Source organism: Callithrix jacchus, chromosome 7 (genome assembly GCF_049354715.1).
Source record: "Callithrix jacchus isolate 240 chromosome 7, calJac240_pri, whole genome shotgun sequence".
NCBI lineage: Eukaryota > Metazoa > Chordata > Mammalia > Primates > Cebidae > Callithrix > Callithrix jacchus.
Genome location: NC_133508.1, coordinates 5,585,045 through 5,610,344, shown reverse-complemented (window position 1 = coordinate 5,610,344; position 25,300 = coordinate 5,585,045). Strand labels below are relative to the sequence as shown.

Sequence of the window (25,300 nt, the reverse complement as noted above, 5' to 3'; positions counted from 1 at the left end):
AGGTAAACAATTTCACTGCTTGAACCCTAAGAAGTGAAACCCCTTTTAAATTATTTTACGAGCATTTTCCCTTAATGGAAAGGGAAAGTGCTATTTCAACATGAACACATTGAACCTCAGCAAATTAAGGAGTGGGAAATAATGAAACGATGGTGGGGGCATGAATTGTCACTTGGGAAAAATAAACTAGAAATCACATTTTATAGACACGTAATATTTTCAGTACCATTCAACAGTGATTTCAATAGGCCCTCTATGGGTTTATAAGAAATACCAGCTGAGATAATATCAATATGTTAAGAATCCTACAATGCATCTATTTTTAGGAGTAAATGGTCCACAGCTTGATCACTCCGAGATATGAGAGGTGCATTCCTGTCTCAGCTTTAAAAACTTATCTAAGAACAGCAACGACAAAAAACCATACTCCTTCCTCTTCTTCCTTTGAAGAGAAAAGGCCTGACTTCCATTTGTGAAAGCAGAAGAGAAAGGCATTCTGTTTTCCCTTCTTTGACTGTTTTCCACAGATGAAAACATACTATGCACTTTAACCTGAACACCTGTGTGGCCACCATCACATTTATATAAGTTCATTGCTTTTACATCTTTGCTTTCTTAGGGGTGTTGTGTCAGGAAGAGAGACTTGACTCTTACTGGTGTTTTCCATTTGTAAGTTTTCTCTTTAATTTCCTTAGAGTCATTTTCAGAGTCATGAATTACTATTCGACCCTTTCATGTTCATCTGCCACCCTCTGTTTAGAACATACGCCTTCTCAGTAGCACATCACAGTTTCTGGCCTGAGTTTTAGTCCAAATCTGCTGCTAACTAGCTGTGTGGCTTTAGACAAATTACTTCATCCTTCTGGGTCTCTGTTTTCTCATCTCTGAACTATGGGTGTTAGGCTAGAAAGACAACGCCTAAGTTCCTTTGAAATCTGAAAATTGTTATGATGTTGTGAGGCCTGGTGTCCATCGCAGGCTGGGGACTGGCCCTGGTACCACAGATGCGGCATCACGGGTAAGTTTGCCAGAGAAAAAGAGAGAGGGAGAGATGGACGCATTTTTTGAGAGAAGATTCAATTTTAAACCAGTGTTATAGACAGTATTTTCACATGGTTGCTTAAGACGAGTGCTCTCCATTTTGTTTGCTATAATATATATTTTTTTTTTGAGACGGAGTTTCGCTCTTGTTACCCAGGCTGGAGTGCAATGGAGCGATCTCGGCTCACCGCAACCTCCGCCTCCTGGGTTCAGGCAATTCTCCTGCCTCAGCCTCCTGAGTAGCTGGGATTACAGGCACGCGCCACCATGCCCAGCTAATTTTTTTGTATTTTTGGTAGAGACGGGATTTCACCATGTTGACCGGGATGGTCTCGATCTCTTGACCTCGTGATCCACCCGCCTCGGCCTCCCAAAGTGCTGGGATTACAGGCGTGAGCCACCGCGCCCGGCTGTTTGCTATAATTTTATAAAGGTAGCAATCAATCTTGTTCAACCCTAGATATGTACAAAAATATGTTGAAGAAGAAATCTCTCAGTGTTAGAGGGCATTTAAAATTCCTCTCCTTAATTAGAAGGTACTCACAGATATGGCAAATCACAAATAACTATCTCCAGATGTTCCTCCATTGTTTCTGAGCCCATAGCGACCATCAACGCTCTTGAATGGTATGAATGGGGAGTTCAAACGATTGTTCATAATTTTTGACTTATATCAATACAGTCTCAGCTGTTTTCTTTAAAATCTCACAGAAGGCCTATAGTTTACCTTTATTTGGAGGAGAGAGAGAGAGAGAGAGAGCATAGAAGTGGCAATGGGAGAAGGATGACAATTCGGTTTTATTATTAAGTTTTAGGTTTTTGTTTTTGTTTTTTTTTGAGATGGAGTCTTGCTCTGAGGCTCAGGCTGGACTGCAGTGGCACGATCTCAGCTCACTGCAACCTCTACCTCCTGGGTTCAAGAGATTCTCCTGCCTCAGGAGAGTATCTAGGACTATAGGCCTGTGTCACCATGCCCAGCTAATTTTTGTGTGTGTGTGTGTGTGTATTTTTAGTAGAGACGGGATTTCACTGTCTTAACTAGGATGTTCTTCATCTCCTGACCTTGTGATTTGCCCACCTTGGCCTCCCAAAGTGCTGGGATTATAGGTGTGAGCCACTGCGCCTGGCCAAGTTTTAGTTTATTAAAATGTCATATCAGTTGTTTAATAATCTGTGAAAGTGAATGTGTTATGCACTGGGTAGAGTCAGATTAGTATTTCAGAGCTGATTGGCCAGAATTCAGTTCACAGACTCTTCTGTTTAAAAGTACATAATGTCAAGAGGTGCAATGAAGTTTGATTAATTCCTAAGTCCTAAGCGAGCCTGCCTGTTAGCACATTATTAAAGTGGACGCTTAGAGGGCTTCTAGATGCAGCTGGTTGACATTTCTTTGGAACGGGAAGATGTGATTAGATTCACACAAAATATAGCCCTATTTGAAAGGAGTAGCAACATGGCATAGTGGAAAAAATGCTGGCTCTTGCTCTGATTTGAGGATATAATGAATGAATCCCATCTTCTATCTTCTCTTTGTAAAATGAATATAGTTTACCATATAAGGCGTTGTGAGAATGAAATAATTAATGTATGTCACTGCTCAAAATATATTATACCCCTTCACTCTCCTTTTAAGAGAGAAGGTGAATTGGGTAAAAATCGATGGATGAGAAATTGAACGATTAGATATGCTCATTTTGTCTTCGCTAATCCATTTATTTGAAAACCCCACTCCCCAGTGTTGCAGTAGAAAGTCAGATAAGAAGACAGATTGATTTCATTCTAGTATTTATAAATTATTGTCACTGGCCTCAAACGGGCTGGCACAGCTCTGCCATCCCATTATGTTACTTGGGTTAGCTGGTTCTCCCACTTTTCATAATGCTGTTTCAAATACTTTCCCCTCTTAGGGCCTCTGATCAATCTTCCTCCCTCTGCCTCATCTCATCTTGGTCCTTCTAGCCCAATGAATGACCTTGACTCTATCCCAGTGAACGACCTTGATACCATAAATATAACAAACAGATGGGAACTTCGTCAACTTCTTGGTATGCAAACACGAAAACTTTTTTTTAATCTATACCTATTATTTCTTCCTTCTCTTCTGGACAATAGAGGTTCCCCTTCTCCCAGCTAAAACCAGTCTCTTAAACTTTGGTTTGCATCCCGTCCTCTCCCACTTTCTTAAGAAACTTACATGATTGATGATCCCTTCTTTTCCCCACATATTCAGCGTCCCTCTCTTCGATGAGGTCTCCCAGTTGGCGTTTAATTATACTTACTTCTCTCAAGGTTTCAAAGGCCTTCTCCTGATCTCTCTCCTTCATTTCTCTCCTTCTCTTCCAGGTACTGTTATTAAAGTGTTCTTTATATTGAGTGTCCACATTTCCTTACCTCCTCCTCACTCAACCAAATCCCTTGTCTCTGCTGAGTTAGCTTTCTAAGAGTTACCAGAGATCTCCATGTTGCTAAAGCCAATAGCCATTTTTTTCCTGTCATCTCTCCTTGAATATTATAAAGACACTTCTGGCTCAACGTGTCTAAAACTGAACGCAGAATCTTCTCCTTGAATCCTGATTCTCTTTTGTCCAAGGCTGCTTCTTGTTCTTAGATTATGGCACCTTTGTTAGGCTGCTCTTGCATTGCTATGAAGAAATACCTAAGACGGGGTTATTTATAAAGAAAGGACATTTAATTGGCCCATGGTTCTTCAGGATGTACAGGAAGTATGGTGCTGGCATCCGCTAGGCTTCTGGGGAGGCCTCAGGGAGCTTTCAATCATGGCAGAAGGTGAAGGGAGAGCAGACATTTCACATGACCAGAGTAGGAGCAAGAGAGATTCAGGGAGGTGCTACACACTGTTAAACAAGCAGATCTTGTAAGAATTCACTCGCTATTGCAAAGACATCACCAAGCCATGAGGGATCCACTCTTAGGTTACAGGATCACACTGTTTCCGCTGTCTGACATGCTCTTGTCTCTTTACGCAACTTTAAATGGATTCCTTTAAGATATCACTCCGTGTATTACTTTGCTGAGCCACTGTGGACTTCCCAAATCAAAGTTGGTAATAACGGGTCTCATCACTAAAGTGATTTTATGTCTGTGTGATTATGAGATTTATTTAGAAAGACATCATTCCCTGCCAGCATGGTTCATGCGTCTTTGGCTCATCACTGAATTCCCCCATGAAAAAGAAAAATGAATGGATAACATATCTTACCAAAACTATATACATTCTTAGGACAAAGACGGATAAAAAGAAATTAGAAGCAACTTCTTAGGACTGTTTGATCAAAATGCAGACATCTTCCTCTCCACTGGTAGAGAAAACTAGCTGTCTACTACACGTTCGCGTCTCTCTTTGATAATTTGGAGTGATTGCTGAGAAGTCGGTGCCTTGTCAGAGACCACATCTCCCAGCTTCCGAGCACTGAAGGGTACCAAGTGATTAGCTGTTGCCAATGAAATGTGAGTGGAAGTTAACATGTTTAACTGGTAGGACAAAGATTTTAGGAAGCAGCTGTGTCTTCTTCCCTGTTAACAGCTGGAAGTAGATGACTCTGAGACCCTAGAGGATGGTGGATGCACAAAATGAAAGCAATGTCAACCTCTGAATTACCACAAGGAGGACAGAGGACCACTAAGCCGTGACTCTCACATTGGTTACTACATGAACAAGAGTTGATCAGCAATTACGGGGAGAGGGGTGGCAAATCTGGCCCACCATTTTTTTTTTTTTTTGAGATGGAGTCTTGCTTTGTCACCCAAGCTGGAGTGCAGTGATGTGACCATGGCTCACTACAGCCTCCACCTCCCAGGTTCAAGCAATTCTCTGCCTGAGCCTCCAGAGTAGGTGCATTTTTAGTAGAGACGGGGTTTCACCACCTTGGCCAGGCTGGACTTGAACTCCTGACTCTGTGATCCACCTGCCTCGGCCTCCCAAAGTGCTGGGATTACAGGCATGAGCCACCGTACCCGGCCCCTCCACCTCTGTTTTTATAAATAAAGTTTGTTAAATGTGGCTGATTTTGCTCTGTAACAGCAGAGTTGAGTAATCGCAGCAGAGACTGGACAGCCCTCAGTGATGAAAACAGATACTATCTTGTCCTTTACAAAAAAAGTTTGTCAACTCCTGGTCTATTATGCTACCTATAATTTGGGGGCCTAATTCTTTTACCAATGAGCATTATCCTAACTAGTATGCCTCCCTAACTGTAAATATTATACTTACCTGTATCCATTCACTAATGGATGTGTTCTTTCAGCATGTATTTATTGAGCATTTAATATGTTCTTGGTATTGGGAATACAAAGGTGAATGAGACATGGTCACTGTTTTTAAGAAACTTAGAGTTTTGATGGGGAGATTATTGGCAGTTAAAATAATGGCATAATGATGGTAAATATTGGATGCTAGTAACATGTGCAGGAGGGGTACTTATCCCAGACTTGAGAATGGTAGGGGATACAGGTCAAATGCCCTAAGAAGCAGACTCTGAGATGGAGGTTACTATGTAAGAGATTCCTGGTGGAGTGCTCTTGGGACCAACACCTGCAGGTGAAGAGAAGAAAGCAGGATTAGGCAGAGGGAGAAGTTGGGCAGCCATATCTTCACAACAAAAGCCTCAGCCAAACCCATTGGGAGCCATGAGCCTAAAGTGGTCCTTCAGAGTTGGGGAAGGGGCTGGGACTTTCTCGCATCAAGTCGTCATCGGCTGCAGGCTGCCCTCGCCAAGGAAGGTGTGAGACTTTGTGTCAGGGACTGATGTTTAGCTGAGTGCTCTTCCTAAAGAAGGCTGACAACAGGACTCTCAGCATCTGGGAAGTAAGTTTTTCCGTCCTCAAGGGGCTATCTGTGTGGTATATATTGAGGCTACCCTGGAACAAATCCATGGGGACAAATCCATAGGGAAAGTGACATCTAAGCTTAAATCTCAACTTTGAGCAGGAATTTTCACCTTACAAAAGGTGGGGGTAGGAATGGGGAGTGGAGAATGTCCTAGGACGAGAGAATAATGTATTCAAATGACTAAAAATGAGAGAATATAGGACTGGAAACAGAAATTCCACACCTTTGGCCAGTATGGCTTTCCACGAGGGCCCTTTCTCACCTTGGTCAGATTTGGATGGAGGGAGGCACAGAAGCTGGCAATGGGTATGATTCTTGTGAATTTGCAATTGCAGAATACCTACATTTCAGAGAGCTCCAGGTCATAATTAATATTATGATATAGTTTTAAAACGAAGTATTCATTCTATAGGTACAATTTAACTAAGCCTGTAGTCTGGGAGCAGCTTTTACAAGATCTATATTAGAAATGTGGTATCTTATTCTCACATATCACATTAGAAATGTGGTATCATCTTATTCTCACATATCACATTAGAAATGTGATACCTTATTCTCACATAGTTTGAGTAAATTATCGTGAGTCAGTGGTTTCCCATCCAAATCATGATTTCTCTATTCCCTGGAATTCTCCATTCTGCTTAGAAACCTATCTGGCTACTTACCAAGCAACCCTGAATGACTGGTGCACATGTGAGTGGAAGAGTCAAATCCTCCACCCAATAGAAAACAGCCATTCTATGATTTTTAAAACACAAACATAGGACATATTTGAACAATTAGGCAGGATAAATGGTAAAATGATTGGGCTTACAGTTTAAAACAACTAAATTTTGTTCAGTAACCTAAAACAGATGAATGAATTGCCTCCGCAGCAGACGTGCTTTGCAAAGTGTATTTGTTGTAAATGTCCAGGAGGGATATTTGTACGTACTTTAAATTCTACATTTAAATTCTATACTCCCTATACAGGTCAAGTGCTATATTAGTCCATTTTCACACTGCTATAGGGAAATACCTGAGACTGGGTAATCTATAAAGAAAAGGGGTTTAATTGACTCATTAGAGGTTTAATTGACTCATTAGAGGTTTAATTGACTCATAGTTCTGCATGGCTGGGGAGGCCTCAGGAAACTTACATTCATGGCGGAAGGGGAAGAGGCACATCTTGCAAGGTGGCAGGCAAAAGAAATATCTCACTTATCAGATTCCTTGAGCTGATAAATTGTGAATCTGTGACTGAACTTCTAGCCATCATTTTTTTAAAAAATTATTGCATTGACTCTGTTGTATTCTATTGTATTGTACTGTATTGTAGTTTATAATATTCAATTTACATCAAAATGGAAATTTAGAAATCATATATGTGTTAGAGTGTTTAATGGACAACATATTTATTTAATACTGTATAATAAATATATGGACAACTGTATTTTTTAAAAATACTGATTATGTGCTATTTGTTTGTAGAGTAACCTAAATGTAAGTATGAAGACAAAAACAAATATTCTCTAATCATTCACTCACCTCAAGACAAGAATATTAGAAATTTGAGTCAGCCTGTATGCCTCTACCTAATCTAATTATTTTTCTTACAATAATAGCAATACCAATCTTGTATTATTTATACTACATGAGTTAGTTTCACAGTATTTCTTTTAAAGGCAGACATTTTGTAGATAAGGTTGTAAATACTCAAAATACTGTTTTCCTAAATCACATATATGGTTAGAGCCAAAATTAAAAAAAAAAAAACGCATACAGAGAGCCAGATTTCTGATCCTCACTTAAAAAATTCTTTTTTAGTAACCAATACTGATGTCTCTTTTTTTGGGGTGGGGGTTGGGGTGGGAGCGACAGAGTCTCACTCTGTCGTCCAGGGTGGAGTGCAGTGGTGCGATCTTGGCTCACTGCAACCTCTGCCTCCCAGGTTCAGGCAATTCTACTGCCTCCACCTCCCAAGTTGCTGGGACTACAGATATGTGCCATCATGGACAGTTAACTTTTGTATTTTTAGTAGAGACAGGGTTTTGCCATGTTGGCCAAGCTGGTCTCAAACTCCTGGTCTCAAGCCATCTCCTGACTCAACCTCCCAAAGCACTGGGATTACAGGCATGAGCCACCACACCCGGCCCAATGCTTACATCCTTTCATAAACTGAAATCCAGTTTTGGGGGCCACAGAAGAAGAGCTCTTGTAGTCTTTGAATTTGACAAAACTAGAATAATTGTTTCAAAGACTCCCAGAGTAAAATATGTCAGAAGTTCCCTCAGGAAGTTACTTCAGGGCCTAATAAGTCTTCCGTAAGTACTTCCTTTACTCCACTTAGTTTCTTCCTGTTGAAGTTTATGCTCATTTCCTCTAATCTCCTTCTGTCCCAAATGAGGAGTGTTCACCATTCTCTACCTTACATTTCCTTCCTTTTGTGAAAATCACTTCTGAGCTTACTCAGTGTCACTTCTTACACACTGTTTCCATGAAAAAAGATTGTGGTCCTGTTATACCATATGCCTTAATGATTTCTTCTTCAGACTGAAGATATATTCTGTTTACCTGCCATTGAAGATAAAATTATTTAAACTTATGGGTTCTTTATTATTATTTCCTGATTATTCTCAAGTATTTTTACATTTCTTACAAGCTAAGATAAAGAAATCCTTTTAGGTTACTGAGAAATCAAGACTTTCTTGGCCATAGCTTTTCTTATTCCAAGCCTGGAAAGGACCTCCTGACCACTCCATCTCTGAGCTAGTCATTCTCTTTTCTATAGTAGGTATCTAATGATTAGGCCAGTGGTTAATTGTTCCTTTCTAGTTTGTTTGTTCTGAGTTATAATTTTGAATAACTTCTGCTCTTCTTTTAAAATGGAATAGACATTTAATGTCTTGACTGATAGATCCAATCAAAAGAAGGTGCATGTATCACTTTAAAGGAACACGATAAAGATATTCAGGCAAATTCTCGTGTATGCACTAACATTTAGCTTTGTAAATATATTATCAGAAAGCGATGACAACAACCGTTACAAGAAAAGCAGCAGCAGCAACAACAGAAACCTCCTCAAACCAGCAACCTTGAATAACTTGTCAAAAGCTCTCAGATTGCAGGGGCGGGGGGGAGGAAGAGCATGAAGAAATTTGCCTCTCCACCCTTCTACCATTCCTTCTCATGATAACGTCTGGTTTTGATGTATTTGTCAAATTCCACTATACATTGAATTTTTCTAACTAGTTACACAAGGTATAACTAGTGAATCGAATCTTTTTTTTTTTACATTAAAAATCAATTTGCTGCAGTATTGCTGGAATAAACTGAACTGTTCCTATTTCGGAAAAAACAAATGCTTTTCAGAGCAATTTGAGCTTTGGTTAGATTGCTTGCTGCTTCCTGCATTTCTAGACAGATTTTCAAATTTCGCCCACCCCCTGCCGACTGGCATAACAATGGATTTTATTGTCAAGTGTGCTGGGGTGTCAGACTACTAATTCCAGGGCTGGAGCCTCTGCGGATCTGTTTCTGAAGACATGGGTGTTCTCCCTGAATCCAGTCCGCCTCCTCCCTGCCCACCTCTAGGCTTGCGGTGTCTGCAAAGCACTGTACACACATCACCAAGCCACTCATTAGTCAAGTGTTACTCAGTACAGACGAGCTGAAGGTCATCTCACTTGGTTACATGGAACACCTCCTGTTAGTAGTTTGAGCACCTCCAAATAAAAACATTAATTTCAGCCACTTTTTGAAGGCGTGATAACAAACCACTTAGCTGCAAATAACACAGAGAAGAATGCAAAAATGAAATAGAGATGGACATATATACAAAGGATTTAGTCTATTGGAGGAGACTCTTCTGGGAGAACAAGGGAAGGTAACTCAAGCTCATCTCATTTGAAGAAAAGGCTTGTCTTAGATGCACTGTCAGTGCTTCCACTTCCGTCAGTAGGCTGGGGCAAACCAACAGATTGTGCTCTTGAAAAGTGTGGCCCACTGAACGGAGTATTGGTGGAGAGATAGAATCTGGGCTGCCTTTATCTAGGAAGCGATACCTCAGCAAGCCTTGGAGGGTGGGTAGATTTGGAATGTGAAGGGGTAGGGCTCTCAAGGGAGGTGGCAAGGACATTCCAGGGAGAGGGCTGACTCGTGCACTGGTGTAGACTCAGACACCATCGGGTACGTGCAGGGTTCGAAAGCAAGCTCTTTAGAAAGTAGGATCTGTGTCTGGCAGAGGTCAGAGACTGAACTTAGCTCCTAGATGGCCTAGGCTTGATTTGGGTGGCAGTTGGGGAACACTGAAGGGTTATGAAAAGAGAGTGAGATGACCAGAACTTGGCTTCAGAAAGACTAGGATCATCCAGGTTTTGGCACATAGACTGACTGACTTCTGTAAAGACAAACCTGGCCAGGCACGGTGACACAATCCTAATATTTTGGGAGGCCGAGGTGGAATGATTGTTTTAGCCCAGGAGTTAGAGACCAGCCTGGGTGGCATAGTGACACTCTGTCTCTATTAAAAAAAAAGGGCAAACATTAGGGCCACTAGGGAGTTGGCATTCTTCCTTTTAGTCTTGGACACTAGAAAGGAATGTCACGGCTGGGCTGATGAGACCTGGGTGTTGATGGTGGATGCCAGGTGAACTAGGTAACAGAACTTTCTGGTCTTGTCTAGAGTAGGACCTGGTCTTCACCTCATCCTTACCTCCTAAAGCAGATGTTATGCTGAGGTTACTGTCAACTCTTGGTGTAAAGATCAGAAACTCTAACTCCACTCTTGCCCCAAGTACTACCTGGCCTTAGTGTGACCCTTTAAAATGTTTTTAACTGTGGCTTTGAACTGTGGTCCTAGTTTGGCTGTGTTTGTGGTTCATGGTATTTAGGAGCTCATCTTCTAGCTCGGACTCAGCGGTCTCGGATCCCGAGAGCCGTTGCTCGATTTTGGGTTACGTGTCTTTATTCCGGGTTCCCTTTTGTGCATTTCTTTCTTTTTGGTGCAGAGAAAAAGTTCTCCGACAAAGAGCCACCCACCATTTACAGGGTATATCCCTTTAGAAGAGAATTGGGAGTTTTCTCAGGTGATGTTTTTTCACTGATACATTATTTATGTTAACTTTAAACTTTTTCTACATCCATTAAAAATGCTGACTTTGACTCTCAGCAAATAGCCGGTTGGCATCATATAATCCTGGGGGGAAATAATTATATACATACGAGAAATTTTAAAAGACCTCATGTATTACATTTTGCTTATTACCACAGTCTTCTAGGAAACAGTGAAGGGTTATGTGTTCACTTCCGAAGTTTATGACTAAAAAAACGGACAAATTACTTTCTACCCCCATTTATGCATTAGTCAAAATAAAAGCACTTTGAAGAAAGGGTTATAGATTCTAGGGATGAGTCCTCAGTCCTTCTGTTGCCATGTCTGGAAACCCAAGAATTTGGCATTTACCTTCAAGGTGGGTGATAAAAATCCTGACTTAGATATAATCACTTTATTGAGGATTTGTACAGTGACTTATTCTTTGGGGGTTTTCCTCCGTGTTTCTGTGTAAGTTACATATCTGTACCTCCTCCTTTGACCTCTATATGCTGGAAAGAAGTAAAACATCTTGCATTAGCATAACTTCCAAGCCTGACAGGTGGTATTTAGCCATCGATTTATGGCCTCTAAGGTACATTAGTTCCCATCCCTTTCCACAAGGCATGGAGACCCTGTGTGCTCCTTGGATTCGCAATGTTTTTAATGGATGTGAACTTAACCATTAATGTAACATCTCTGGTTTAATGCAGATGCTTTTGTTAAATGACAATATAATTACTAGTCATCGGCAAACCTCAAAAAGGTTGGGAGGTTTGGTTCAGTTAAACACCCAAGAGCTCAGATCCTTATCTGAAGTTTACTTCTTGAGTTTAGCAAGTCCAGGCTGGAAAACTCCCGATCTTTCTAAGATACAAGCCCGCAGTCAGCGATTCTGTTCTGTTTCTCAATATCAGCACCTCTATTTTTCAGTCTCGGCCTGCTGAGTACGGTGAAAGGCAACTGGAAAAGATAAAGAAAACATCATCTGCATAAAACTGGGCCAGATAAAGTGTCACTAAGATGGGGAAAACAACTAGGTACATATTTTATGGTGGAGGAGAAGTGGTCTTTTCTTGGAGTGTTAGGAAACCTTTTACCTCCCATGCCCAGATTCTTGTTTAAAATGTTTCCTGCTATGAAGTTTTCTAGCAACTTCCTCCGACATCAGATTGGGGGTGGGGGGAATTGCCGAAGATGACTCAGATTAATCCTATTTGAAAACAAGTCTTTTTCCTAGAAAAAGCGCGAATGTTTAAATTTCTTTTAATACGCTGGGGCAAGCCAGCAGTCTGTGTACTTAAAAATATAATTAAAATACTTTCAACACTGTGTGTTTGGAGTTTAGTTTAGGTGGTACATTGCATCAGTGGTGGTTTTTCCAGTTTTACGTTTCTCTAAACGACCTTTTCTGTCCTTCTCTTGTCTTCTGTTTCCTAAGAAGGTTTTAGATGAGAAAGGACTTGAGTTACATAGAGCCGTCTCACGCTGGCTTAGAGGAGTGACTGCTGTCAGCTGGTGCAGTATGGGGATTTTTCGGTCTTATCTGAAAGCAAAGTTTTGGAGCCAATATCTGGCGCAGAACTACTAGGAGCCACGTATCATTTGAGTCTCTGCGTGCAAATGACAGCCCGGCAACGAAAAGATCACATCTTGAGACGCGAGGATGATGCTTTAAAATAAAAGTTAAACATTTTTTTTAATTGTTGTTGGTTAGTGACTTAAGAATGTTGCCATCACCTCAGAGAGGTTTCAGCCTTATAGTGAATTCTGGTGTTGGTGAGTCTGAGAAGCCTGTCTTGGTTAGATATCCGTTTTTAGCCCAGGGAAAATTTATACTGTTTTTATGTTGAGCAATAGTTTTGAAGTCTCTTTTGACAAGTTTATAGATAAAGTAAGTTTTAAAGGCAATACGGTCCCCTTGAAACCCAAATATTGATATGAACTTAAAGCCCAGTGGTATACATTTGACCTCAATAGAAAAGCTTAGGCCGGGCACAGTGACTCACTCCTGTAATTCCAGCAATTTGGGAGGCCGAGGCAGGTGGATCACCTGAGGTCAGGAGTTTGAGACCAGCCTGACCAACATGGCAAAACCCTGTCTCTACTAAAAATGCAAAAATTAGCCGGGCGTGGTGGTACATGCCTGTAATCCCAGCTACTTGGGAGGCTGAGGCAGGAGAATCTTGTGAACCCAGGAAGTGGAGGTTATAGTGAGCCGAGATTGTGCAACTGCATTCCAGCCTGGGCCACAGGGTGAGACTCTGTCTCAAAAAAAAAAAAAAAGAAGAAGAAAGGAAAAAGAAGCGCTTAGAGGAAATTCTTAGATAAACATTACACAAGTATTCATTTCCTAACGTAGTGCCCAGCACATAAAATTATTATTTTAGGCCATTGTCTTCTATTCCCACTATACCATTGCTTGATTTCTTGTAGTCAGAACCCCATTTTATTTTTATAGCTTTGGTTTTTTGGCTTTGATCGAGTCAGAATGTGCTGGCCTCTGTCTGTCCTTAGAGATGGCTGATTCCTTCCTTGCAAACATTAGGGTAACATTGACTAAAGGGTTTTCCACTTGCCTTGCTGAACCTGAAGTTCATAAAGTCATTGAAGATAGCTTAATTGATTATGCATTTCAACAAATGCTACATACAATATCTCCAGAGGGTTGCCTTGCATAAGTCACTGGGTACCTGCAATCTTTATGAATCATATGGTGAGTACCAGATTCCTTCGGACCTCAAGCACTCTCTACCAGTTTAGTTAATGGTGATCCTGGCCACCAAAGACAGGACAAACTAGAAAGCGCAGGCCGTCAGGGGGGCTCATTTGTGATGTTATGATGTCGAAGCATTATTCTCTTATGTTAGGCCATAAATTAGGACAAGGTGAGCCTAGTTTTGTTTTGTTTTTTTTTTTTCTTTCAAGTGCGTGTGTTTCTGTTTGAGCATCGTTGTTTTCCATGGCAGGCTTTAAAAGGGTATTCAGTAGTGCAACTAAGGAGGGTTTTTTCCATTCTTTAAAAAGAGCTCATTAGACTCTGCAAATTGATGCAGTACAAACAACACTGAGAGGGTCTGGGTTCCCACGTAAATTAGCTCAGTTTGTGCAAGATGAAAAATGCTTTGGCCACAACATCCAGCACTACAAACACAGCCCGGCTTGGAGAAAACAAGGTGTGCCCACCGTGTCTCTTACGTCACCCGCAGTCATAAAAGTGCTGTAATTAAAACTGAGCTGACAGTTTGCTTAATGATGTGCGCGGCAGAGGGCCCCCACCTGTGGTTGGCTGGAGTTTCTGCCGTTCCAACAGCGGTGGTCGCAGCAAAACTCTCTTCACTTGAGAAAATGGTGACTCATCCGAGAAGACAGTGAGGTGGATGGTGAAGCCAAGCCAGCTGCCTTCAAATCATCAACACCATTTCCAAAATAATGAGTTTGTGTGAGTGAGAAGGTGCTTAAGGTGCTTTGGAACTATCCATTTATAATTAGCCAGGTCGAATTTAAGAAAATTAAACTATTCCCAGCAATACAACTTAGACCAATTAACGGCTTAATTGGTTCACCATAAGAATATGAGGTAGGGTTTCTGGTTCAGTGTTCTTCTTTCAGAATTACTATTATATTATTATATATGAAAAGGATCTTTTTAAAGTTTGTGAGACGTGGCGTCCCAATTGCAGCGGACACAATACTGTCAGCCCAGATTTTGAACAAGCTCCACGGAATCATCATAGACCCTTGAATGGTCATCTGACCTCATTCTTTCCTGACCCATAAATTAGAAGCCCAACTGCCACAGAGAGGTGGTTTAGATTTGACTCTTGATATGCGCTCTACGTTTGGGAAATTCGGAAACTTTCCAAGTAGATCCAGTATATATCTAGATGCTTAATTATGGGGATAAAAATAGTACTCAGTATTTCCTGAGATGTTCTTTAATAATCTAATGATGCATTGCATTTAAGTACCACCATGCTTAAAAAACAAAAGCAACAATAAAAAACATTTGGTAAATTTGGGGAGACATTTTCCTAACACGACATGTTAAACCTTTAAACTGAGAAGTTTATCCTCTTGCCATTTCTGAAGGCCACTCACCACTCCTGACAGCCAGCCCACCATTTTTTAATAGAAAAAAATTTAGTTTATATATTTGCAAATGTCCAAATCCAAGATCTATTTCTAATAACACTGCTCTCCAGCTCAATTGTCCAGAAAGTCAGGGGCTCTTTAGTGCAAACATGTTCTCCACCTTATAAGGGAAAGCTGAATAGTTAAAATCGATATTGAAAAACATGAACAGATAACCAGAGGGCAACTCTTAAAACCTGCTAGTTTTAACCTCTTTTCCCCCAAGAAGATTCTAAATAATTGCATAGTATTTATTTACCAAAACACACCTCTTTTTGAGCCAAAACTACAGGAGTGCTTTTTCAGTGTCATCATGTGGGTTTCTTAGGGACATTCATTGCACATTAAAAGCTCGTGAACATGGAAAACTTTGTTCAGATGGTTTCTGAGATATTACACAGCCCTTTGAACCATGCCCTGAGCTGGGTTTCCACTGTCAAGCAGGTGGTTGAGTATAACACTAAGACAGTTAACCTAATTCGTTCCCAGAAAACCAGGTCTACAGTAAGTAGGGAAATAAAGTGAAGTTTTGCTCAGCCCAAGAATGGGAATCATCTCTGCTCATAAGAAAAAAATCTTTTTAAAGTTTGTGAGACATTGAGGCTCACAAAACAGCTATGTGCAAAGATCAAAATGTTCCAAAAATTGTTCTATGCAACCATTGTCAGAACTTTTTTTTGCATCTTGAAAATACGTAGTAATACAGGCTACATTCAACATAAAACCACATCATATCTGAGAGTACTAGAAATGGTGCATATTTTGCTCCTTCCTTTATATGATACATTATTTTAATGTTATTTGAGTTGAATTGCTACTTTGTTAAGCCACTTAATGTTTATCTTGAATTTTTTAGTCTTTTATTATAAACACTAGGGCAAATAATAAGTACTCTTAATAGAACAAGTATAGCAAGCCATGATTCCAGATGATGCTGACTAGTTGAGAGTAAAGCAAAGAAAAGAGAAGGATGAATTTTCGAGTCAGAAAATCTTAAATTTAAATCCTAGTTCTGCTATTTCTCAGCAGAAGGACTTAGATAAGTTATTTAACTTTTCTGAGCTTTAATCTTCTCATCTACAAAGTAGAAGTCATAAAATGCCTAGGTCCTGACGGTCATGAGAATAGATAATGTATGATGAACGTAACATATTAGTGTTTGATATGCCACAAACGGGGTGCCAGCCGTGTAGTAACACATTATGCTGTAAGAAAAACAGTGAAATTTCTTTTTCCCTCCCTCCCTTCCTCCCTTCCTCCCTCCCTCCTTCCCTCCCTCTCTTCCCTCCTCCCTCCCTCCCTGTCTTCCTTCCTTCCTTCCTTCCTTCCTTCCTTCCTTCCTTCCTTCCTTCCTTCCTTCCTTCCTTTCTGCCTGCAGGGTCTTGCTCTGTCATCCAGGCTGGAGTGCAGTGGTGCAACCTCAGCTCACTACAGCCTCAACCTCCTGGGCTCAAATGATCCTCCCACCTCAACCTCCCAAGTAGCTGGGACTACAGGTGTGGGCCACCATGCCTGGCTAATTTTTCTATTTTTAGTAGAGACAGCATCTTTCCATGTTGCCCAGGCTGGTCTCAAACTTCTGGGCTCCAGCAGTCCGCCCACCTTGGCCTCCCAAAGTGCTGGGATTATAGGTGTGAACTACCATGCTTGGCCATGTCTTATTCACCTTTGTATACCAACGGCTGGCTTCTTGCCTGGTAGGCATTGCGAAATGTTTACTGAATGATTGAATAAATAATATCATATTTTTATATAGATCTTAACTGCTTAGAGAGAACTACTACATGTAAAATCTCATGTAACAAAATTGTATTAGAAGTATGGGGAAATGTCCAACACTCAATTCCAAATCAATAAATATGAGTTAAAGACATTAGCAGGTTTTCTAAAACAAGACTCTTGACTGCAATCCTAAAAAGCTAACTGAGTTCTTTTCCTTATTAATAGGGATTGTTCAAGTTGAACACATGTCTTCCTATCGCTTCTTTTAAGTGATCAATAAAAATTACATATGCATTGAGAGTTTTAAGACACGCATAGTTGGGGAGAGGTAGCATGGGGAGAAATGCCAGATATAGGTGAAGGGGAGGAAGGCAGCAAATCACAGTGCCACGTGTGTAACTCTGCAAATATCTTGCATGTTCTTCACATGCACCCCAAAACCTAAAATGCAAAAAAAAAAAAAAAAAAAAAGACATGCACCTAAGCACACCTCTGCTAGAACTTTTCTTCTTGGACTGTGGAATCTTAATCCAACAGCCACTGAAGTGCTTTTATCATTGTCCTTGCCTTATAGTCCAACAGTCTGCTTAGACCATCATTTGGTTTCCCAGATGCACTTCTAAAAATAAAAGGATGAAAAAGAAAGCTTGTCTTGGCAAGGTATCCGATGTGTTGTCTTCTGGGAGGGCCTTCCTGAGGTATTTACTGAGAAACAGCATCAGCAGAGCCTGCCTCAAGATGTTTCTCTCTCCTCGCCAGCATCCCGTGCCAGAGGTACCTAATATTTAATTTAAGCAGGGGATCATAAAAGAAGCAGAGGCCATGGCCCAGCAGGGAAAGAAACATTTGCTTCTATTATGATTGCTGAAAAGAGAGTACTTTGAAAGGTTATTAGAAACCACTTGATTTTCTTTACTGTTTTATTATGTAGCTCATAAAGATAAACCGGTAAACCATAGAGTTGGTCTAGATATTGTGGGGATTTGTTGATGAAATACAAGGGCCCTGGAAATAAAATATGTGGATTTTCCATCTTGCTATTCCTTTGAAGGAAGAAAAACAGATTTGTAAATCTAGGGTCAATTACGGCTCACATAGAACCAGGCAGAATCTCTGTCTGTCTTTGCGTTCTTCCCTCCCTCCCTCCCTCCCTCCCTCCCTCCCTCCCTCCCTCCCTCCCTCCCTCCCTCCCTCCCTCCCTTCCTTCCTTCCTCCCTCTCTCCCTTCCTTCTTGTTTTCTCTCCCTCTCTTCCTCAATATCTGACATTCTTTTTTTCTTTTTCCTGTCATTCCCTCCCTCCCTCCTTCCTCTCCTCTCTCTCTCCCATGCTTCCTTTCCTTCACTGTCTCCACGTCTTCTTCCTAATTCCTTCTCCTTTACCATTCAACACTCTTTCATTCAAACTTTAACTTTATATTATATTATATATATATTTATATATAATATATAATTATATATATTATACTTTAAGTTCTGTAGTTACATGTGCAGATCTTGGAGAATTGTTACATAGGTACACGTGCCATGTTGGTTGGCTGCCTCCATCCCCCCATCACCTACGTTAGATATTCCTCCTAATGCTGTCCCTCTCCAATCTCCCCACTCCCTGCTATCCCTCCCCTAGCCCCCCATCCCCCAACAAACCCCAGTGTGTGATGTTCCCCTCCCTGTGTCCATGTGTTCTCCTTGTTCAACACCCGTTTATGAGTTAGAACATGTGGTGTTTGATTTTCTGTTTTTTTTTTTTTTTTTTTTTTTTTTTTTGCCAATCAGTTTGAGCTTATAAGGTTGCTCAGGTTAGCCTTGAACTCATGACCTCGCCTTCGCAAGCGCCACGACCTCCGGCTGGAGCCACTTTGGACCCTGTGGTTTTCTGTTCTTGTGTCAGTTTGCTGAGAATGAGGTTTTCAAAGGAAAAGAAAAACTCATATGATGCTCACATGATTTTCATTCACTTTTCGGTTGTCTCAGAGGATACTGAGGTGAAGGACTAGTGGGAGTGGATCCTGCCTTTCTTTTGGGGGCTGGTGAGGTCACAGACCAGGGAGGAATGTTATGGAAGAGACGTGTTGAGGCATTCTTCATACGCTCCCCGGAAACATTACCTAGCTTATCAAGTGAGAAACACTGGACACGGGGCAAGGGAAACGAGTCAGAATGAAAAATGGACTTTGCAGGCCAAGTAAAAGATGGGGTTAAAGCCCTCGGCATCCACAGGGTAAAGGGACTATAAGTAGAATACCACCCCAGGAGTTCCCGAATCAGAGCGTGCGAGTAGAAACGGGATTGGGACTTCTCCGCTGGAAAATCCCCCATTTGAGAATTATAGGTCACGGGATCAATCTTGTCGGGGTGCGGGCTCTAAACGTAAATGCAGAATACCACTTGGAAAGATTCTGGTATCTCAAGGAGAGTATCTTTTACCTAAGTGGTAGTCCTGGAAAGTTTTCAGAGGTGAGTGGGAAAGGATTACAGTTGAATTAGTGATGTTCCACTTGCTCATTTCTTTGGCAGTCCTTTTATCTGAGGAGCCCATTTAAATGAGAATGTGTGTTTAGACGTGGGTGTGTGCTTTGAGAAGTCTTTAATGATTTAGAGTAAATTTAAAATGCATCATCTTTCTGTGTTTCACTTGGGTGTTGAGTGTGGAGACTAAGCTGCACCTAATGCAGAAGTAAGCTTTGCTTCTGGAGCTTTCCATGAGCTGTCTATCAAAAAGCCAGGAAGAAAATGAACTATGGACTTCCTAAATGGAAGGAAACTTTTCCTGCTTAGAAGTTGAGAAAAAACTTGCTACGGAGAAAATGGCTTTGGTCATGGAAGATTTAAGTAAATAAGATTCTGATTATCAAAATCTCTTTAGATAAACAAAATTAAAGGGTAAACAACAAACTGTAGAAATATTTACACCCAGCACCATAGTCAAAATTTTTGCATCCTAATATATAATATTTCATGCACAAATTGATTTGGAGAAGGGTAAGGTCTCAACAGATAAACAGATAAGTGATATAATTTAAACTGGCAATAGTTTATAAACATGAAGACCTTAATAAAAATGTAAACTAAAAGAAAAACAAAATACCTGTCTCCCTTCTTTCTTCATAATTGTCAATGATTAAGAAAATGTTCCCAGTTTAGTGACTGGTAGGATATTTGTAGATAGAATCTTAAAAACTTTACCTTGTATTGGCAAGTCAACTTAAACGTTTTACCCTGTCGATGCTGAATGTGCACATTGCCCAGATAAAAGGAAAACACGTTTTTCAATAAGGGGTATTGTTGAGACAATATCTGGGACCAGAGATATCTCCAGAGAAAAATAGTTTGTTTCCCTTTGGTTGTGACAGTAAGCATACTTGGATGCAAGGGTTTAATTTCCTCCCCTTTATCTGTCTATATGTTGGCATCAACAGTTATTTTTTTTCCAAAAAGCAGCAAAATCAGAAGTCTCTTTCTTTAAAAAAATCATTATTTATTTCTTTTTCTCCAATATCATTCTCAAGTGTCCATTTTTGAGTGATTTACATGTGAACTTGTGGTTTTCACCCGACGTTGAACATTAGCTTCTCTTAGTGTTTATTGGATATAAGCTGTGAGGCTGTTAGGGAATATTCTTAGATCCTATACAAGCATTCATCAACCACCCTATCCCAGTAACCGCAGTGTGTGTCAGGGGGCCACACCCAGAGCTGGGAGAGTGATAGAGTTTGAATATATGTCCCTGCCAAATCTCATGTTGAACTGTAATCCCAGGGGGAGGTGGATGGATTCTGGGCTTGGATTTCATGTGAATGGTTTGGCATCATCCCTAATGGCTTGGTGCAGCCCTCGCCATAGTGGAGTGAGTTCTTAGTAGGTCTGGTTGTTTAAAGTGTGGCGTCTTCCCCACCGTTTTCCAGCTTGCTCCTGCCTTCACCATGTGAAGGGCCTGTTCGCCCTTCACCTTCCACCGTGATTGAAAGCTCCCCGAGGCTTCACCAGAAGCCCAGCGGATGCTGAGACCATGCTGCCTGTAAAGCCTGCAGAACTGTGAGTCCATTAAACCTTATTTCTTTATAAATTATCCAGTCTCAGGTATTTCTTTATAGCAACGTGATAATGGCCTAATACAGAGAATGACTCAGTGCTTAACTTTCTGTGACCCCAAGCCCATCTCTTACATTTTATGTTTCAGGATGTTCATCTAAAAAATAAGAATAAGACTTAACCACTATGAAAATATATTACTAAACATAACCAAAGGAATTGCCTGCGTGGAACTTAAGAAAGAACGTAGTACTCTAAAAAGGTTTAATAATAAAAACCTGTTAATCCGGCACCTTTCACATGCATGGAATTTATTTAAGCTAAATAAAAATAGCACGGACAGGTGGCATTTGTAAGGGAAGTCATAGAGAACACATTAAAGACATTGGAAAGTTGCAATTTTTTCCCAGGTAATTAAAGGTCCTACTATTTCGCCAAACCATAATCCTTCACAAAGAGCAAGGCATTGATTATTGCTCTGGCCACATTCATATTCCATTAGTGAAGTGAATGACAGCCTCTGAATATGCCACTTTCTTGACATACAACAATAAGAATGGTAAGTGACTCTAGAATCCAGAACAGCTGAATAGATAAGCTTCTTTCTCCCACTTCGGCATCCCAAACTCCAAAGTTTTAAGTAGCAATAAATGTAATAGACATCTTCTTCAACGTGTTGTCACAGCAGCTCTTTGGTGATCAGAGCATGTTCCAAATAAAGCTATTCTCATTATTCACCCAGTGGTGAGCTGCAGAGATGGACCACCCTGCACGTGCCTACTGTCTTCATTTTTCCCCAGCAGAAGCTGGTTTCTTCCAGGGCCCTGAAGATAACGGTTCTCATTCAAACGACAATGTCCTGAAAACCGACTAAATTATATTTCTAGGTACATGTGTCGTAATGGCTGTCAAAGAGAAGCACGCTGGCAGGTTATCTGGCTTCCCCATCTTCTTCAGGTGTAATGTAGTCATTCATTTTGTTAACTCTCTCTTTGTATGTCAGCCCAGAGGAGACCACAAACTGAAAAATACACACTAGTCTATTTTTGCTTTCTATTGGTCTGTTTGTGGGAGTAATTGTTTCACACTCAGTGAACCACAAATGAGCTGATACTTGTATAAGCACTTTTAAGAGAACAGAGGGGCATTATTCTTACGTTGTATGTTGGGGGATGTGAGGTCTTTATACATGTAGAATGATGTATGTTTGAATGCATTTGCCAAAGTATTTATGAATAATTTCATTCTTGCAGGGTAGTATCAATGGTGGGGGATAGTTTTTGCTAGATTTGCTTTAAGACAATTACCAGTAAGCCTGTTTTGAGGTTGAGCTACACCTCTTTTGTATGTATTGATAGTACTAATTTGCAAAATTAATTTTCTCTTCTCACTTCACACACACACACAAACACACACACACTCACACACACATATAAGCACTAAAATATCCAAAGCCTTGGCATGTAAACTTTCTGGTACAGCCTACATATTTGTATGACTGCAATTTTTTTTTTCTTTGAGAAGCTATCTTTAAAGCTCAAAATACAATTTTTACATGTATTTAATTATTGAAATATTTTTTTAAACCATTATCTTATAGCAGGCAAACAGGTTTCCCATGAGGTAGCTATGAGTGCCTTGCCATAGAGGTCAGAGGTATCTGACTGTAAATGAGGTCTCAAGAAAAACATTCTATTGCTGAATCGAACCTGAATTATTGACACAAGGCTTTTTCTATGTGGTTAACCGGGGCATATAATATTTTGAGGGCATGAAAAGAATTGCCGACTCATCCCTGATAACGAGTGTAGCTTGGTAAACTGAGATAATGAAAAGGGGTAATCACATTTCATGCTTTAGGGCACATGTTGATCACTTGCAGGAGTCAGAAAGGAATTTCTCCCTCCCAGCAGAACAACATGATACAAGAAGCTGAGTTCCTGAAGGCGTCTGGAAGCCTCTAAGGTCCTGCCTGCAGCAGGACGTTTGCACGGGACAGTCTGATTCCAGCCTGAGGATCCGCTGTTCCTCTGCACTTTCTGAGCGTGCAGGCAGATTTCGATCTTGTACTTTGTGCTGGGAAGGGCTGTTTCATTGTCTGCCAGGTGTGGCTGCTTCTGGGTCTTACTCAAAGTGGATGAAAGTGGTGATGCCATGCACTGCAACACTCACACTCTTGCTTTCACCCCCGACGTTCTGCTGCATGACATACGATTCTTAGAACAAAGGTGGACACTATACAGCATATTCCCCGTTATTCATGGACAGGAAAAGAGATATTGTGCTATCTAAACTGCTGGTATTCTCTTCTTTTTTCCACTTTCTTCCATAAAGTAAGGGCTGAATAGTCTTGTAGATTGAATTCTTATTCTTCATTCTATCAATCTTAAACAAGACTTGCTCAGCTAAGGTTTCTCACCTGAACTACAGAAGTTTTGTTTGAGTGACTACTCTCTAAATTTTCCTAAAGATGGTATGGAGCTAAGACCTTTCTGTATATGTTGGAGAGAAGTTAATTCATTACATAAAAGGATGCCTCTTTGCAGTGGGACAGTCGGATAGCATACAGAGTTGCCCTGGGCAGAGAAGCCCTTCATGCTTCCTGTAGCCTATGTTTCTGTCATCTACGGAAGAATCAAAGCATTGGTATGCAGCCTTGCAATTGTCCCTGATTGGCTGGGGTCTTCAGTTAAAAGCTCATCTTCCCCCAGCAACTGCACATCCTCTGGTCCAAACCATTCCCTTTCTATTTGCCTGTATTGAAACTCACCAGTCTCATTTTCTGGGATCCTTGCTCTCTGACAGGGAGCAGGAGATACTAACAGAATGTTTTCAGTAAAGGGAGATTAGATTAATTAAAATAAACAATACCCCTGCAGCAGGTTACTCAATGCCTAATCTAGTGAAATTATTTATGTATGTGTACATATAATATACATATAATATATGTAACATACAATATATGTATATATAACATAACATGTAACATGTATATGTAATATACATATATATATATATAGATAGATCCACATATATATATTCAAAATGCTTCTAAGGAATGATTAAATAGTAGGCGATTTCAGTAACCTTAGTAGACTGGTGGAAATAAAAATCACCTACTCTTGTATTTAATGTAAGGTAGCATGCTAGGCGCTAAAATATAGAGATGAATGGAACAAGACTCATGTTTCCACATTTTTCACAGTCAAGTTAGGGAGACAAATGAGCAGACAAATACAAAGAAATGGAAACCATGAAATTTAAACTTTTCCTAAATTCCATGAAGAATCATGGAAGGGTTTAGGAGAGGAGTGCCATGACCTTATCAATCTGATGGCTTGGTGCGAGGCGGCTGAGTGGGGGCACCTGACACCGGAGACAGACTGTTGGGGAAGATTTTGAAATCATCTAGGTTAGAAAAACAATGAGGGCTTGATCCAGGCTGTGATCAGAAGGAAAGGAAAAACGGGAACATATACAGATGAATTTCAGATGCAGATGGATGGATGAGTGATTGGATGTGGATGTGGAAAAACAGGAAGAATAAAGATGACTGACGACTTGGTGTCTAGGAGAGTGCAAGAGGATGGTGGAGGCATTGGTGAAGGGAGACCCGGGAGCACCAGGCTCTCGGGAAAGAGGAAAAATTCAATTGTGAGTATGTGGACTTTGAGGAGCCTGTGTCACCTTCTGGTGGAGCTAATAGGTCAAAAGGGCTATAAGGCTCTGGCACTCAGAAAGGAGGTTTGTGTTGGGGACAGAGATTTGGGAATCTCAGTGTTGATGAGAGAGTCATTGAGGAGTAGAGAGAAGCAAGGAGATGTGAAGGAAATCCTGAGATGTTCAGCACCGGGGAGTGGAGAGGATGCAGGCTTTGCAATCAGAACATTAGCACTAAAGGTGTCTGACAGTTGGTGAGCTCTCAATAAATCACAACCTCTAATGCCATCATTCCCATCAGGGCGGAGACTCTGTCTTATTCATCTCTGCACTGCAACATTTAGCACGGTTTCCTGAGCACAGTAGGTGTCCAGAGTTTTCCGGTCATGCACTTACTGGATGAAAGAGTGCCCCAGGAAGCAAACCATGGCCTGATGGGAACACCGAAACCAGGAAGACGGTTTCGAGGAAGAAGGTGTGGTCACACTGTCACTTGTAGTCAAAGGTTAAGTAAGAGTGAGAAGTGTCCAGTAGATCTGGCCATCAGTGGGTCACTGGTGACCCTGGGGAGGGCCGCCGTGGAATGCGGGGAGTTCAGGGGTGAGCAGCAAGTCAAACAGGGTGGCAGTGAGTTCCTCCATTACTCTCCCATGAGGTTAGGCAGTGAGGGAGAGAAGACACACTCGAGGCCAGCATGTGGTTAGTGCCCTTTAAATCACAGAGGTTATTAGCGTTCAACAGGTCACTTGGCTCCTACCCTCTGTCCTTAGCCAGTCTGGGAATGTCCCTTCAG

General features: G+C 40.9%; 1 long non-coding RNA gene across 1 annotated transcript in view; it reads left to right on the top strand.

Annotated features, from left to right (window-relative positions):
- The first annotated feature begins 18,901 nt into the window (after positions 1 to 18,901).
- LOC118155234 (uncharacterized) overlaps positions 18,902 to 25,300 on the top strand; it is a 44,158-nt gene continuing 37,759 nt past the window's right edge. Inside the window, exons 1-2 of the long non-coding RNA XR_004745423.3 lie at positions 18,902 to 19,272; positions 20,721 to 20,850. This is a non-coding gene — a long non-coding RNA (uncharacterized LOC118155234). The remainder of the gene's footprint in view (positions 19,273 to 20,720; positions 20,851 to 25,300) is intronic.